At 48.9% G+C, this 5,252-nt stretch overlaps 1 protein-coding gene across 1 annotated transcript in view; it reads left to right on the top strand.

The window, feature by feature from the left end:
• The window catches only part of GLDC (glycine decarboxylase), a 43,876-nt gene that overhangs the window by 25,200 nt on the left and 13,424 nt on the right, over positions 1–5,252 (top strand). The window lies entirely within an intron of this gene.

Genomic DNA, 5,252 nt, shown 5'->3' with positions numbered 1-5,252 from the left:
CCACGTCCCCCCCCCGTCCCCCTGCTCAGGATGTAGGCTGGGGGTTGGCAAGGGGTTGGGAGAGACACAGCCAGGACAGCTGACTCAGACTGACCAAAGGGATGTTGTATGCCATACAATGGCATGCTCAGCAATAAAAGCTCAGGGAAAGGAGGACAAAGCAGGGAAGGTCACAGTTATAGCATTTTTCTTCCCAAGCAACCATTACATGTGCTGAGGCCCTGCTCTCCAGGAAGTGGCTGGACATCTGCCTGGCCATGGGAAGTAATGAATGAATTCCTCTTTTTGCTTTGCTTACACACGCGGCTTTTGTTTTCCCTGTTAAACTGGTATTCTCTCAATCCATGAGTCTTCTCACCTTAATTCTATTTTCTCCTTGTCCCATGGGAGATGGGAGTGAGTAAGCAGCTGTGTGGGTGTTTGGCCACTGGCCGGGTCAACCCATCACAGTCTTTTTTAGCACCCAGCATTGGGCTTGTGGTAATGACTGTTTTGATCTAAGCATGTTAATTTGTTAATTGGCAGGCTCCTGTGTGGGTCACAGAGCTTGCTTGCTTTACTGTGTATTAGAGTCTAGGGCTTTTTAATGGCTGCTTTCGGCTCTTGCTGTTTGCTGTGCTGCTTATCAATGTATTTTGCTGTGCTTGGAAACATTTTGATAAAAGCAATGGCTATATGCCTGGACTGGCATACAGCCCTGGCTGTGATGCCATTCCTGCGCTGCATGAGCTACCTTGTGGAGAGAACAAGGGACTACACCTCCCTCTCCTCTGGGGTTGATGTGTCCAGCTCTGTTGCCTGGGCTCCTGTGTTTTTTGTACATCCTTATATAAGATGTTTGATCCTGTTTAACATTGTTGACTTGTTGTTGGGTGTGTGGAACCTGCTTTGGTCCTGGCGCAAGAACAAACAACTTGTTAAGCTGACAGAGAAATGTGCCTCGAGGCAGTTGATCCCTGGGTGACAGGGTGTGTAGGAGGGTTTGGGCAGGTGCCTGGGGCTGTTACCACCTTTTATAACCTGGGATTTTACACCTGAACAGGATTGCAATCCCGTTGGATTGGCACACCACTTGATGGAAGGGTGCCTTGCCTATCCTGATGAGACCCAGCAGCTCCTAGCACTGTTTTGGGGCTTGGCCTGTGCCTGTTGGGCCTCTGCCTAGCACCATCACAGCAGCAGGGGAAAGTGGGCCTCTACTTCTAACGACACGATGGTTGAGACAGGGACCCAAACTGCAACCACAGTGATGGCCCTATTAGTAAAAAGGAAGCACTGGCAGTGGAGGTCAACAGGACTGTACCATCAATTAGTAAAGGAGAAGGAGGAGGAAGGGTCTGATCAGGAAGCCAGTCCTTTGGCAAGGAAATGTAAGGGGAAGTGATAGAAGTCATCCAAGAGGCAGAAACCAACCCAAATCTAACCCTGAGCAAGCTCCAAGATATGCAGAAAAATTATGGCTGCCAGCCAGGCAAGCATATTGCTGCCTGGTTGCTCAAATGCTGGAAATTAGTAAAGGAGAAGGAGGAGGAAGGGTCTGATCAGGAAGCCAGTCCTTTGGCAAGGAAATGTAAGGGGAAGTGATAGAAGTCATCCAAGAGGCAGAAACCAACCCAAATCTAACCCTGAGCAAGCTCCAAGATATGCAGAAAAATTATGGCTGCCAGCCAGGCAAGCATATTGCTGCCTGGTTGCTCAAATGCTGTGATGCTGGAGGGGATAGTCAGGAATTGAGGGTAGAGAAGCCCAGCAGCGGGATCCCTCGCTAGGGACCAGGGAATCAACAAAGAAATCAGAAGAGAGTTGACAATCTGCAACCGCTGGAGCTGGTTCCTGTTGAGTGTGAGGTGTTCTCTCAAGGGTGATCTTGTCAATTACTGAGGCAGTTGAACCTCTGCTGAGGAAGGTGTTCAGTATCTAAGAGAATTAGCAGTGGTGGAGGCAGTCTACAGTGACCTGGACAACAAAGAAGTCTCCACAGATCTGCATGACATCCAGTACATATGGGCCATGTAGAGGAGGTCTGTGGAAAAAGCATCAGTGTCATACGCCAACTCACTGGTGATGATGGACTGGCCACATCTTGAGATACAAACTGTGGAGAGACTACCTTGCCAGTTCCAGGGTGTTTCAGAGAATCCCTCCACTTCTCATCCCCACAGGCAGTGTCTTGGTTCTCAGGGGTGCCCTGTGGAGTCAGCTTCCCCCTGCCAGAGGGAAAGGGAGCCCCAGGTGCACACCACATGGCACCCTCTGGTTCTTCCTGCATGGCTGGGGTAGGACACGGGGAAGAGGGACAGTGCACTCACCTCAAAGCTAGAAGCCTGTGTACCTGAACTGCAGGAGAAGACAGCTGCTAAGAAGGGACCAATCAAGAAGGCTGCTGCACCAGCTGCTGCCAAGATGGTGGAAAACACCCAACAGTCCCATAGACACAGAATAAGGGCTGAAAATGCCTCTCCTCCAGAGTTTGGTGAAGGGGCTTCTGGTCTGACACCACGGGAGTCAGACAGTGAATACTACAACCAGGAGGAAAGGGCCCCTGCCTCTTGGCTAGGCGGAGGAAGGGGATAACAAAGTTTAATGGACTGTACGGATTTGATGGCCTGGCACATCGGATCTACGGGTGTATAAGGCTTTGGTGGATGCTGGTACACAGTGTACCATAATGCCATCAGGGTAGGAGGGGGCGGGACACATCTGGATTTGTGGAGTGACAGGGTGGATGCCAACAGTTGTCTGTGTTGGAGGCTGAGGTGAGCCTAACAGGGGACAAATGGCAGAAGGATCCTATTGTGATGGCCCGGAGTCTCCATGCATCCTTGTCATAGTCTGCCTCAGGAGAGGGTATTTCAAGGACCCAAAAAGGTACTGGTGGGCCTTTGGTGTAGCCACAGTGGACACAAATAAGATTAAACAACTGTCTACCTTGCCTGGCCTCTCCATTGTAGGGTTGCTGCATGACGAAGAATAGCCAGTGCTGGTTGCTACCATGATGGTGCACCAGTGGCAGTATTGCACTAACCGAGACTCCCTGGTTACCATCTGTAGGCTGATTCATCTATTGGAGAGCCAAAGAGTAATAAGCAAGACTTAATAACCCTTAAATAGTCCCATAAGGCCAGTGCAAAAGTCTGACAGAGGGTGGAGGTTAACAGTGGACTATCATGTCCTGAACGAAGTGTTTGAGAAGAGGAAAAGAATAATCCAGATCATTTGGAAAGCTGGTTTTGCCGTAAAACCAAATAAAGGTCAAAGGACCTGCACAAGCGATCCAGTTCTTGGGACTAAAACAGCAAGGTGGACATTGTCACACCCCTGGGGCTGCAATCAATAAGATAATAACTATGTCCCCACCAGCTAACAAGAAAGGAACACAGGCTTGTCTAGGCATTGTGGATTACTGGAGAATGCATGTGTATGTCAGGTTACAGTCAGCTTGTGAGCCTTCTCTATTGAGTGACCCTAAAGAAGAACTATTTTGAGTGGGGCCCTGAGCAGCAACAGGCCTTTGAACAGATCAAAGAGGAGATAGTTCGTGCGGTAGCCCTTAGGCCCATCCGGATGGGACCAGCTGTGAGAAATGCACTCTACACTGCAGCTGGGGAGCATGGCCTCAACTGGAGCCTCTGACAGAAAACACCTGGAGAAATACAAGGTCAGCCTTTAGCATTGTGGTGTTGGGGGTATTGAGGATCCAAGGCCCACTACAGTCTGACTGAAAAAGAGATACTAGCAGTGTACGTGGGGGCTGAGCTGCTTCAGAAGTTGTTGGTACAGAAGCACAGCTCCTCTTGGCACCACGATTGCCTGTGCTGTACTGGATGTTCAAAGGACACTGCATAGAGTAAGTGGGTAGGGTTGGTCATACAACAGGCTTGGATGAGGAACCCCAGCCGCCCAGGAATCCTGGAAGAGATCATGGACTCATCAGAAGGCATAAATTTAAGATCATCACTCAAGGAGGTGACTCACGTGCAAGAAGTGCCACCATATAATGAGTTCAGAAGGTGAAAAGCAGTATGGTCTGTTTACCAGTGGATCCTGTTGTGTAGTAGGAAACCATCGGAAGTGGAAGGCTGCTGTGTAGAGTCCTACACAACAAGTTGTCAAAGCCATCAAAGGAGAAGGCAAGTCAAGCCAGTTTGCAGAAGTTGGCCCTAGAGATAGCTGAATGAGAAAAGCGACCAGTACTCTATGTCAATAATGACTCATGGATGGTAGCAAATGCCCTGTGAGGGTGGCTGCATCATTAGAAACAGACCAACTGGCAGCGCAGAGGTAAACCCATCTGGACTGCTGCCTTCTGGCAAGACATTGCTGCCCAGATAGAAAGCATTACTGTAGAGCTACATGTCATACAGATGCTCACAAGCCCAAGGACAGCACCACTGAAGAACACCAAAACAAGACCAGGCTGCCAGAATTGAAGTGACTTAGGTAGACCTGGACTGGGAACTTAAGGATGAGTTATTCATAGCTCAGTGGGCCCATGAAACATCAGGACATTTAGGGAGAGACCTAGAACCTACAGATGGGCTCATGATCAAGGGGCAGACCTAACCACTGAAGCCATCACACAGGCTACACATGAATGCAAAACAGTGATTCAGATCTTTGGTGAGTTGGATCTAGGCCCAGATGTCCATGCCTTGAAAGAAGACGGGCAATGACAGTTTTTTGTTTTTCCAAGGTGGTATGACACTCCCTCTCCAGCTTTTTCAGTTACAAAGGGAACAGGAACTGATTATCTAAAATTTACACTGCTTGTTACGTCAGTTGGTTCCCAGTATAGCCACTCCTCACAGAAGAAGCAGTCAAGCCTCTGGTATGCCTTGGTAGCTACTCATTGAAGTCTCTAGGTTCATCCAGTTCTTGTCCATTAAAACTGTTTCAGATAAATTTCTGTAGGATATATGGAGGTAACCTTGCTTCACAACGGCCACAAAAACTGTACATGAATAATGCAAATCAGTTTTGATTCATTGAGGATCATCTTCAGTTGGTAATGCTAGAGTCTAAAGGCTTGATTTGTATTCTCTTCTATACTAACTACCTGAAACTTTGACCTCAAGGAGTCACTTCTCAGCTATACCATTGTAACCTGACAAAAGAGAGTTCTTGTAAACCTGAGAGATGATACAACTTGTCGTGGTTTAACCTCAGCCAGCAAGTGAGCACCACACAGCCGCTCGCTCACTCCCCCCCCCCCCCCCCCTGTGGGGGGGGGGTGGTACGGCGGGGGGGGATGG

This window comes from Aptenodytes forsteri, unplaced genomic scaffold (assembly GCF_000699145.1).
Source record: "Aptenodytes forsteri isolate BGI_AS27 unplaced genomic scaffold, ASM69914v1 Scaffold46, whole genome shotgun sequence".
In the NCBI taxonomy this organism is placed as follows: Eukaryota; Metazoa; Chordata; class Aves; order Sphenisciformes; family Spheniscidae; genus Aptenodytes; species Aptenodytes forsteri.
Note: the sequence above shows the minus strand (reverse complement) of the source record. Positions and strands in the feature narration are given on the sequence as shown.